General features: G+C 41.2%; 1 pseudogene; it reads left to right on the plus strand.

The window, feature by feature from the left end:
- The first annotated feature begins 11,596 nt into the window (after positions 1–11,596).
- LOC139005005 (succinate dehydrogenase [ubiquinone] cytochrome b small subunit, mitochondrial-like) lies at positions 11,597–12,242 on the plus strand (annotated as a pseudogene).

Below are 12,242 nucleotides of genomic sequence, written 5' to 3' on the forward strand. Positions count from 1 at the left end.
CGCATATGTCTTTTACCTCCTTAGTTAAGTTTATTCCTAGGTATCTTAATTTTTTTGGTGCGGTGGTAAATGGGATTGCTTTTTTAGTTTCACTTTCTGTAAGTTCACTATTGGTGTAAAGAAATGCCATGGATTTCCTGGCATTAATTTTGTATCCTGCTACATTGCTGAATTAATTTATTAAGTCTAATAATTTTTTGACGGAGTCTTCAGGGTTCTCTATGTACAGTATCATGTCATCTGCAAATAAGGACAGTTTTACTTCTTCTTTTCCAATCTGGATGCCTTTTATTTCTTCTTCTTGTCTGATTGCAACAGCTAGTACTTCCAGTACTATGTTGAACAGGAGTGGTGAGAGGGGGCATCCCTGTCTTGTTCCTGTTTTTAGGGGGAATGGTTTTAGTTTTTGCCCATTGATTATGATGTTGGCTGTGGGTTTGTCATATATGGCTTTTATTATGTTGAGGTATGATCCCTCAATTTCTATCTTGCTGAGAGTTTTTATCAAGAAAGGGTGTTGGATTTTGTCAAATGCCTTTTCCGCATCAATTGATATGACTATGTGGTTTTTTTCTCTCAATTTGTTTATGTGATGTATCACATTTATTGATTTGCAGATATTGTACCATCCTTGCATCCCTGGGATAAATCCTACTTGGTCATGGTGTATGATCTTTTTGATGTACTGCTGGATCCGATTTGCTAGGATTTTGTTGAGGATTTTAGCATCTATGTTAGGGGTGGGTAAACTTTTTGACTCGAGGGCCACAATGGGTTCTTAAACTGGAACGGAGGGCCGGAACAAAAGCATGGATGGAGTGTTTGTGTGAACTAATATAAATTCAAAGTAAACATCATTACATAAAAGGGTACGGTCTTTTTTTTTTAGTTTTATTCATTTCAAACGGGCCGGATCCGGCCCACGGGCCATAGTTTGCCCACGGCTGATCTATGTTCATGAGGGATATTGGCCTGTAATTCTCTTTCATTGTGTTGTCTTTACCTGGTTTTGGTATTAGGGTGATGCTGGCTTCATAGAATGAGCTGGGAAGTGTTCCTTCCTCTTGAATCTTTTGACATAGTCTGAGGAGGATAGGTTTTAGTTCTTCCTTGAATGTTTGGTAAAACTCCCCTGTGAAGCCGTCTGGCCCTGGGCTTTTGTTTGCTGGAAGCTTTTTGATGACTGCTTCGATTTCCTCCATAGTTATTGGCCTATTGAGATTTTTAGATTCTTACTGATTAAGTTTTGGAAGGTTGTATTTTTCTAGGAATATGTCCATTTCCTCCAGGTTGTCTAGTGTGTTGGAGTAGAGTTGTTCATAGTATTTTCTAACAATCCTTTGTATTTCTGTGGGGTCTATTGTTATTTCTCCTCTTTCATTTCTGATTTTGTTTATTTGGGTCCTCTCTCTTTGTTTCTTGGTAAGCCTGGCTAGGGGTTTATCAATCTTGTTTATCCTTTCAAAGAACCAGCTCTTGGTTTTGTTGATCTTTTGTATTTTTTTTTTTTTTTTTTTTTTTTTTGGTCTCTATGTCGTTTATCTCCGCTCTCATCTTTGTTATTTCCTTCCTTCTGCTTACACTGGGCTTTTCTTGTTGCTCTCTTTCTAACTCTTTGAGTGTAGAGTTAGGTCATTTATTCTCATTGTTTCTTTTTTCTTGCAGCAGGCTTGTAGAGCTATGAACTTCCCTCTCAAGACTGCTTTGGCTGTGTCCCATAAGTTTTGGATTGTTGTGTTTTCATTGTCATTTGTTGCCATGATGTTTTTTATTTCTCCTTTGATCTCTCTGGTAACCCAATCATTGTTTAATAGCATGCTATTTAGTCTCCATGTGCTTGATTTTTTTGGATTGTTTTTGTTGTAGTTGATTTCCAGTTTTATGCCTCTGTGATCTGAGAAGATGCTTGATATGATTTCAATTTTCTTGAATTTGAAGAGACTTTGTCTGTGACCCAATATATGGTCTATCTTTGAAGATGACCCATGTGCACTTGAGAAGAATGTATATTCTGTGGCTTTGGGGTAAAATGTTCTGAAGAGGTCAATTAATTCCATCTGATCTAGTGAGTCATTTAGGATTGATGTTTCTTTGCTGATTTTTTGTTTAGAGGATTTGTCCAGTGGTGATAATGGGGTGTTAAAGTCCCCTACTATGATTGTATTGCTATCAATCTCTCCCTTGATCTCCTCCAGAAGATTTCCTATGTATTTGGGTGCTCCTATATTGGGTGCATATATATATTTACCAGAGTTATTTCTTCTTGTTGGATTGCTCCCTTTAGTATTATGAAGTGGCCATCTTTATCACTTTTTATGTCCTTCACTTTGAGATCTAATTTTTCAGATATAAGTATTGCTACCCCGGCTTTTTTTTTTCACTTCCATTCGCCTGAAAAACCTTTTTCCATCCCTTCACCATCAGTCTGTGTGTGTCTTTTTTTCTGAAGTGGGTTTCCTGTAGACAGCAGATATATGGGTCATGTTTTTTTATCCACTCAGTTACCCTATGTCTTTTCATTGGGGCATTTAATCCATTTACATTTAAAGTTATTATTGATAGAAACTTGTTAGTTGCCATTTTTGTTCTTTACCGCTGTGTTTCTTCTTTATTTCCTTTTTTTTTTTTTTTTTTTTTTTTTTTTTTTTACAGCAGACCCTTTAGCATTTCTTGCATTGCTGGTTTGGTGGTAATAAACTCCCGTAGACCGTTTTTGTCTGTGAAGCTCCTGATTTCACCCTCAATTTTGATTGATAGCCTTGCTGGGTACAGTATTCTTGGATTCAGACCCTTCCTTTGCATGACTTTGTACATTTCATTCCATTCCCTTCTTGCCTGATGTGTTTCTGTTGATAAATCAGTCGCTAGTCTGATAGGGGATCCTTTGTAGGTAACTTTCTGTCTCTCTCTGGTCCCTTTTAAGATTCTAGCTTTGTCGTTGGTGTTTGCCAATTTAACTATAATGTGCCTTGGCGTCGGTCTTTTGGGGTTCATTCTGTTTGGGACTCTGTGAGCTTCTTGGATTTGTGTGAGTTTTTTCTTCTCTATATCAGGGAAATTTTCTGTTATTATTTTTTCAAACAGGTTTTCTATTCCTTGCTCAGTTTCCTCTCCTTCTGGCACCCCTATTATTCTGATGTTGTTTCATGTCGTGTTGTCCCAGAGTTCTCTTAGGCTCTCCTCCTGCTTTTTAATTTTATTTTCTAGAAGCTGTTCTGCTTGGGTATTTTTTCCTACCTTGTCTTCTAGCTTGCTGATGCGGTCCTCTGCTTCTTCTAGTCTACTGTTGATGCTTTCTATTGAGTTCTTTATAGCAGTGATGTCATTTTTCATTTCTTCTTGGTTTTTCTTCATTTCCTCTTGGTTCTAACACATATTGTTGAATTTGTCTTCCATTCTTTTCATCCACCTTATGGCCATTTCTCTGAATTCTTTCTCTGACAGGTTGCTTGCCTCCATTGCCTCCATTTCATTTACTTCCTTTTCTGATGATGCCTGTTTTTCTTTCATATGTGGGTTGGTTCATTGTTTCACCATGATCTCTCTTCTCCAGGTATTTGGTTATGTAGTTCTCTCTCTGCTTCATTGATTTAAAGGCACAAAATACAACACAACAAGGCACAACATACAAGGCACTGAACACAAATGTATTCACGATATTAATAACCCCAAATAAAGGTGACCACCCGAGCGAAGAGAATTAGGGGATAAGGAAGAAAAAAAGAGAAAAAGAAAAAGAAAAGGAGTGCAGAAATGAGATTGGGAAAAGGGAGAGAGAAAAAAAAGTAAGAGAGAGAATGAAATAGAAGTGGGGAAGAGACTATTTATATGGGGAGAAAACTCTAATAGAACTGCTACTAATCCCAACGAATTCCAGCAACAGATCCCAACGAATTCCAGCAACAGATCCCTGGAGATGAATGCAAACTACAAACAACCACTAATATCAAGCGAGGCAAGGGAAAACAGAAGCACAAAAATAACTGGAGAAAGAAAAAAAAAGAAAAACAGAAAAATGAAAATAAAAAACAAAACAATCTCACAAACAAGCATAAAAAAAACCAATATACTCAAAATTCAGCAAACAATAGCAAAACGACAGAGAGAGAGAGAAAAAAATTGGATAGTGAAGAAAGATAAGGGAGAGGTGTATATGGATTTAGAGCAGGGGATTGGAAATTAGATATATAAGTAGGGTGAAATTTATACAGGGGGTAAGAAGAAGGAATAGGGAAAATCTAAAGCAGGAATAGGGTAAGAGAAACAGGACAACAAAAGGGGAAAAGTGAGGAAGAGAGTTTTGGCTTAAAGGTAAAGTTGAGATAGAGAGAAATGATGCTAAAGGAATGATGAAAATAGAGTGTAGAACACTAATCCCAAAATAAAATAAAGAAAAAATAAAGTGACACTTTAAAAAATGGTAAAATGATAGTAATAATACTGGTTCAAAATAAAAATGTAGTAATTAAAAAGGTAAAATCAGGTGATGAAAAAAAATAAAAAAAAAAATAAAATAGGTTCTTAATTAAAAAGTGGAAAAAGAATTAAAAAATAAAATAAAATAAAAAATGTGCAATAGTGAAAGTGCTTCAGATCTACTCTTCCTTTTGGCACACCTTAGTCCTGCCATGTATTCAGGAGAGTGTTGAATTTCCCTGCGATACACTGTTCCTCCATATTGTAAACCACAGTCCTGATTTTATTTTATTTTTATTTTTTAAAATATATTTTATTGATTTTTTACAGAGAGGAAAGGAGAGAGATAGAGAGCTAGAAACATCGATGAGAGAGAAACATCGATCAGCTGCCTCCTGCACATCTCCTACTGGGGATGTGCCCGCAACCCAGGTACATGCCCTTGACCGAAATCGAACTTGGAACCTTTCAGCCTGCAGGCCGACGCTCTATCCACCGAGCCAAACCGGTTTGGGCACAGTCCTGATTTTAAGGCAGGCTGTATTTGTTTCCCAGACTGCCTTTATTTGTGTTTACAGGAGAGGCAGAGTCAGCTCGTGGCTCTGTCTCTGGGTGGCAGTGTGTCTGGATTGACCTCTGAGGCTATATGTCCTCTCTATCCAATAGTTGGGTTTATTTTCTCTATTGTACTTGAAACTGGTTTGGGAAAGTCCACTGCCCAGTGCTGGTTCCCCTATTGTCACTCCCGCTCTGTTTCCCAGGCTCCCCCAAAACAACCCTCCCCTACAGGCTCTGCGAGCGACCCCAACTGGGCAATCCCATGCACTGGGTTCAATAATGAAATGCACAGATCCAAGGGGAAGTGCAAAAACAAGAGCCTGGGAAGTTGTGCGAACTTGCAAGCCTCCACCTTCCAGGTCTGCGTGCAGTCTCCACGCCCTCTCGCCCCTGGCACCAAGTAGCCGGCAGACTGGCAAAATCTGAGGCTGCTTTTTTGCATCCAGTCCAGCTATGGGCTTATTTTTAGCATTCCCTTCTGCCAGCAGCCCTGCGGGAGCCCTTCCACACTCGCGGATCATGCTGGCCCCAACGGCCACGGACTTTGTGGGGTGCAGATTCCCCCCCCCCCCCCCCCCCCCCCGCCTTCCTCTCTCCAACCTGAATTGCAAACCGCACCTTTAGGGGAAGTCTAACCTTTCCGTGAGAAGAAGCAGTGCTCATCTGAGTTCACGTAGTCGCGCTGCTTGAGATCCGTTGTTTCTGGGTTAGTAGCCGATCTCTAGATGCCGGTAACAGCCACTCAAGATGGCACGGTCTCCGTGGCTGAGCCGGTGCTCCGGGAGAGATTTCAGCCGCAGTCTCCAACCATCCCCTTTTCCTGGGAGTTCTCTGTCTTTCCTGGCTGCAAACTGTCTCTCAGCTGAATATCCTCTGCTTATTCGGGCTGTATGTTACCCGTTTCAGCTGCTCACCCTTATCTGCTCCAGGACAAGGCACAGGACACGTCCATCTATACCTCCGCCATTTTCTTCCTCTGGTTCTCTTTTCTCCATTCCCAGAAGACCTCCAGTCTCAGAGTAGCAGCTTCTGGGGGTGGGGGGAGAGCAAAGGATGGCGTTCTGTTTGAATCTGGCTTCTCTTGTCTGGTAATTCTCCCCCATTCCCCTTACCTGTCTAGACCACCCAGGTCTAGCTTCCCAGGATCTGGCTCCTCTCCTCCCTCTCTTCAGATAACCCCTGAGGTGGGGAATGCACCTGTTACTATACATTCCTTTCTGAGATTTTCCTTCCACAGGTCCCATTGCTTGAGTGAGTTCAAGAGTGTCCTCAAAGCAGGAATCCCATCTTTTCCTTTCTCATAAAATCTTGACTGAATACAGGGTGTTACTGTCCAAGGCTTTACTGTCCAAAATGGGAGTCACTGACCACGTGTGGCCTGAGTTCTTGAGATGTGGCTTGTCTGAATTGAGATGAGCTATAAGTGAGAACTACACATTGGATTTCAGAGACTTAGAACAATAAAAGAATGTACAAATAGCTCAATAATATTTAATACTGAATACATGTTGAAATGGTAATATTTCAGATGCATTGAGTTAAATATATTTTAAAATTTATTTAACCTGTTTCTTTTTTTTAATGTGGTTACTAGAAATTTTAAATTTCATATGTATCTTGCATTTGTGGCTCAGTATATTTCTGTTGGCCAGTGTTGGTCTAAGGGCAGAGTTTCAGACATCCCTGAACAATGCTGTCTGTATAGGAAGACTGAAAACTCCAGGTGTTGATAATGTGAGCCCCAGAAGGAGTTTTAGCCTCCTGCCTAAGAGCTAGTTTTGTGTTTGTGAAGGGGCATGTGATGAGCTGTTGTGGCAGGCATGGGGTCTGCTCAGGAGGTGGCTGAGTGTTCTACCACCTCCTGGTAATGAGGGTCCTGGAATCCATGCCTTCCAAAGCAGCCTATAATAGCAAGATCTCAACACCAGAGCCTTTAGTGCTTAAGGGGTTTGGAGCAAGCACTGTTGTGTTCAAATCCTAGTTCTACCATTAACTAGCTGGTGACACTGGTTGCTCCTTGCCTTGGTTTTCTCATCTGGAATTAATATTAGTACTTCCCTCTAGCAGTTGTTTTGAAGATTAAATGGGTTAATGTGTGTAAAAGAGTCAGAATAGCATATGCACATAGTGAGCGTTCAGCACCCAGTGGTGTTGGTGCCCTGGTCTGGGCCAATCAAAGAAAGGAGGAGACAGGAGGTAAGCATATGGGGCAGGCCAGGCTTCAGTCCAGTTCTGCCATGGCCTCACTCTCCCCACTTTCCCTGGTCATTTGAGGGTAATCAGAACCCTGATGGCCCAGGGTGGTGTTCAAGGTCTAGTGAGCAGACTCTTTTCTCCTGATCCTCTTGCCCCACTGATGCCCTGTTAAGTGGAAAATGGGAGTCTCACTCTGGCCTGCATGGCTGGGGAAGGTAACCTTGAGGCCAGAGAGGGTGGGACAGTCCAGGATGGTGAGGGGCTGAGAGCTGGCAGATCCAGGAGCCTCTACTCTGCCTACCCCTCAGAAAACCTGGTCTCAACACCACTGGAAATTCTTAATCTGAGATTTTAATTTAATTGCATATTGATTAAATGAAACAAAGGCATGGGGGCCTCCAGGGAGCAGGCTCTGTGAGCACCTGATGGAATTTCAATCCTGCTTTTTCCCCCTGTCTCCCACTCTCTTAGAGGCTAGGAGCTCTCCCCAATAGCAGGCCAAGCTCTGCATATGCTTTGCAGTCATCACAGACCCTGTCTGCAAGAGAAGAGCAGCAGACCAGTCTTTAAAAGCACTTCCCTGCCAGATCTGCCAGCACTCCTCCCATCTACACACCACTCCAAAACCCTGGTCTGTCCCAGAAAATCCCATGACCTGCTCAAGGTCATACCCAAAGTCAGAGGCAGATCTGGACTTGAACCTGGGTTTCCTGACCTAGCATCTCTCTACTTTATGGAAGGTCTTTGGTGGCATAGGGACCCACTCTGTTCTGTCTGCCAGGCTCACCACAATTCCACATTGATAAGTGCCCAAAGATAATACTATTCAACAAGTGCCCAACTTCAGATCACACCACCCAATTAGCTGCACAAATAATACAGCCAAAGGATGGACTCAATAGGCAACAGAACCCCACTACAGTGAATCCACTCTGTGGAGTTAGCACCTGCACAACAGCTCATCTGCTGTAGTAACAGCCAATCCTCACATCCAGTGAGCCTGAGTGTCAATTCCATCCACTGGCATACCAATAACAATAAAGGCTCAACTACAACAGGAGGGCACACACAACCCACAAAGAGACAGTTCTCCAGCACCTGGCTCAGGTAACCAGGGAGTCTGCACCACTGGACTTCACAGGATAGCTACAACATAAGGCCACTCTGCCTAAACTGAAACATCTACCTAATACACAAAAACAAACACAAGAAGGCAGCCAAAATGAAGAAACCAAGAAACATATCTTAAATAAAGGGACAGGACAAAACTCCAGAAAAAAAAACTAAACAAAATGGAAGCAAGCAATTTACCAGATATAGACTTCAAAACACTGGTTATAAGGCTGTTCAATGAACATTAAAAATCTCAAAGAAAGAAAGGAAGAAAGAAAGAAAGAAAGAAAGAAAGACAGAAAGAAAGAAAGAAAGAAAGAAAGAAAGGAAGGAAGGAAGGAAGAAAATGAAGCAAACAATCTACCAGATATACAGTTCAAAACAATGATTATAAGGATGCTCAGTGAACTTAGTGAGAACCTCAACAGCATAAAAAATTACATAGAAACCATAAAAAAGGACTAGTCAGAAATGAAGAACATGCTACTGGGTGACATCAGAGAAATGGTGGTGTGAGAGAGTCCATTGTCCTCTACCCTTGAAATTTCAACATATTAGCCAATTATAATTCAACAAAGAAATTCCTGCTCAACCCAGATGCACATCTGAGAGATTGTGCATTGATATATCTAAAGGTGGGCAACAGGGAATAAGTGGGAAGGTGAGAAGGGAGGATAGCACAGACACCCCACAGATGCAACTCTGCAGCTGGGAGCTCATAGCTTAGCTGGTGGGGAAAGGGGAGATATCCAGTAGTAGCAGACACATCCTTTAGCTGGGAGGAACAGAGAGAGACCTGTGGGGGAAGGGGCAGGCAGCCCAGTAGGTTGAGCAGTGAGGGAGTGAACAGTGTCTGAGTCAGCAGATACCTGACAGAGCACAGGATTCTGCCATGTGGCTCTCCACTGTGGGGCCAGCTGTGGTGCTTCAGACAAAGAAATGGAACCACAGAGCACTGCTGCCACTTGGACTCCCAAAACTCACCTTTCATTTCCCTTGGAGTTGCTCCTTCCAGGAGAATATTATCTGTAAACCAAGAGCTATTGCACTAGAACCACTGTTTCCCTCTGTGACTGATCCTCAGGAGAGGTGCTTGGGGCAGAACCCCATGGAAGTCAGGGGTTGCCATTATGGTGAGGGCAAAACAAACCCCACACTCAAGCAGGGCGGCTGTACTGGCTTACTGAAGCTACAGAGGTTCAAGACTGGGAGATCACAGAAGTAAAAATTCTTGCAATTTAGCACCATCTACTGGAAAATAGTAGAAAGACCTCCTCAGAGATAAATGCATATACAAAGGAGAACAGTGAATACCATGAATAACCACAGTAACAAGGATGACTAGGGAAAAAATTTAAAAAAAATCTCCAGAAAGCAAGCTGGAACACATGGAGATATGGGATATAAATAACAGATTTCAAGATTTCAGTTTTCAAAATACTCAATGAGATGCAAGAAAATACAGACAATTCAATGCATTCAGAAAACAAATCAATGAACAAAACAAGTACTTTATCAAAGAGATTGAAACTTTAAAAAACAACCAATCAGAAATTCTGGACATGAAACATAAAATTAAGTAGATTAAGAGGAAACTACTGAGCACAGAAAACAGAGCCAAACAGTTGGAGGAAAGAATTAGTGATATCGAAGATAGGAATCAAGAAATGGTGCAGAGGGAAGAAGAGAGCACTGAGCATAAAGAAAAATGAAAGAGCTTTACCTGGCTCCATCAGAAAAAAACAATATTGGAATTATAGACATTGTGGAGGAGGAGGAGAGGGAGCATGGAACAGAGTCTATTCAAACAAATAGTGGATGAGAATTTCCCAAACCTATGGAAAGAACTAGATCCTCGAATCCAGGAAATAAACAGAACACATAGTTACCTCAATCCAAAGAGGCCTTCTCCAAGGCACTTAGTATGAAAGCTGTCAAAAGTTAATGATAAAAAAAATTCTCAAAATAGCCAGGGAGAAGAAGGAAGTGACCTACAAAGGAAAAATCATTATAATTTCATCTGACTTCTCAGCAGAAAGTCTACAAGCCAGGAGAGTGTGGAACCAAATATTTAAAAGTCTGATAGATAGAAATTACCAGCCACAAATAATATATCCAGCAAAATTATCCTTTAAACATGAAGGAAAAATAAAGAGGTCCCCAGACATACAGAAGCTGAAGGATTTTATCACCAGAAAATCTCCATTACAAGAAATACTCAAGGGAGTTATTCTACCTGAAACAAAGAACATAGGGTCACAACAATCTGACTAAGATCACCCAAAAACTTACAGCATAAAAAAGGGATAATTTATGCCCTAACTGGCTTGGCTCAGTGGATAGAGCGTCAGCCTGCGGACTGAAAGGTCCCAGGTTCAATTCCAGTCAAGGGCATGTACTTTGGTTGCCGGCACATCCCCAGTAGGAGGTGTGCAGGGGGCAGCTGATCGATGTTTCTAACTCTCTATCTCTCTCCCTTCCTCTCTATAAAAAAATTAATAAAAATTTTTTTAAAAAGGGATAATTTGTGACAACAAAAACTTTAAAGGGAAGGGGATAAAGGTCTGAACTGGCAAAGGAAGATGACGATTAGACACACTCAAAAGAGAAAAAAAGCTATGGTATATATGCAAGTACATTTTTTATAAACCTAATGGTAACCACACACAAAAATCCCCAAGCCAGGACATACAGCTTAAAAAAAAGAGGAAAGAAGTATACCACCAGGTAAAAACAACACACAGAAACACAAAGGAAAAGAATCAAGGGAGGCACACAGCTACCAGAAAACAAAAGACAAAATGGCTATAGAAAATCCTCATACATCAATAATTACCCTAAGTGTAAATGGTTTGAATTCACCAATAAAGAGGCACAGAGTAGCAGAGTGGATAAACAAACAAACAAAAAACACCAATCCTATGCTGCCTACAAGAGACATATCTAAACTGCAAAGACAAAGGTAAATTCAAAGTGAAAGGGTAGAAAATGATTCTCCACGCAAATAACATCCATAGAAAAGCAGGTGTAGCCATCTTATATCTGACAAAAATAGATTTCATAATAATAAAGATAACAAGAGACAAAGATGGACACTTTATAATGATAAAGGGGATGCTACATCAAGAAAACATAACACTTCTTAATATATTTGCATACAACCAGGGAACAACGAAAGCAGCTACTCACAGAATTAAAGGGAGAAACAGATCACAACACAATCATAGTTGGGGACCTTAATACTCCACTGACAGCTCTAGACAGATCAACCAAACAGAAAATCAATAAAGAAATATCAGCCTTGAGGAGCAAGATGGTGAGTGTGTGGAGGCTGAGTGTCCTCTGCAGTGCCCGAGGAGGCCAAGCTCTCTTCCTTCGAAACCCAGTGGTCAGACCTGCTCAAATCTCGGCATTTCTCCAGGACCAACCTATGCCAAGATGGTGTGGAATACAGCACATTCACCTGTCACCCAGCCGCCATTCTGGACTGGTGAGAGGGTTGTCAGTGTTTTGCTCCTGGGCCTACTTCCAGCTGTGTATTTGAATTCTTCCTCTGCAATGGACTACTCCCTGGCTGCGGTCCTCTCTCTATATAGTCATTGGGGCCTTGGACAAGTTGTTACTAACTATGTTCAAAAGGATGCATTGTAGAAAGCTGCCAAGGCAGGCCTCTTGGCACTCTTGGCTTTCAACTTGGCTGGCTTTATTATTTCAACCATCACAATGTGGGCATCTGCAAAGTTGTTGCCATGCTGTGGAAGCTCTGACCTTCTTGACTTAGTACCTTGAAAATTGATTGTACACCTCTTTGCTTCTGCTCTGTCATGCCATTCATCTCCCAATAAGGAGGAAATAACAGATAAGTCCACTGGTGAGATAAATCTCTTCTCCTAATCACCTGGCTAGTTTTAGAATTTAATCTGTGAGGAAAAGGTTTGAGAGGAATTGTATCCAAGAAA

The sequence above is a fragment of the Myotis yumanensis genome, unplaced genomic scaffold (genome assembly GCF_028538775.1).
Source record: "Myotis yumanensis isolate MYYU_CA2020_CCGP unplaced genomic scaffold, mMyoYum1.0.hap1 SCAF_1, whole genome shotgun sequence".
Taxonomy (NCBI): domain Eukaryota; kingdom Metazoa; phylum Chordata; class Mammalia; order Chiroptera; family Vespertilionidae; genus Myotis; species Myotis yumanensis.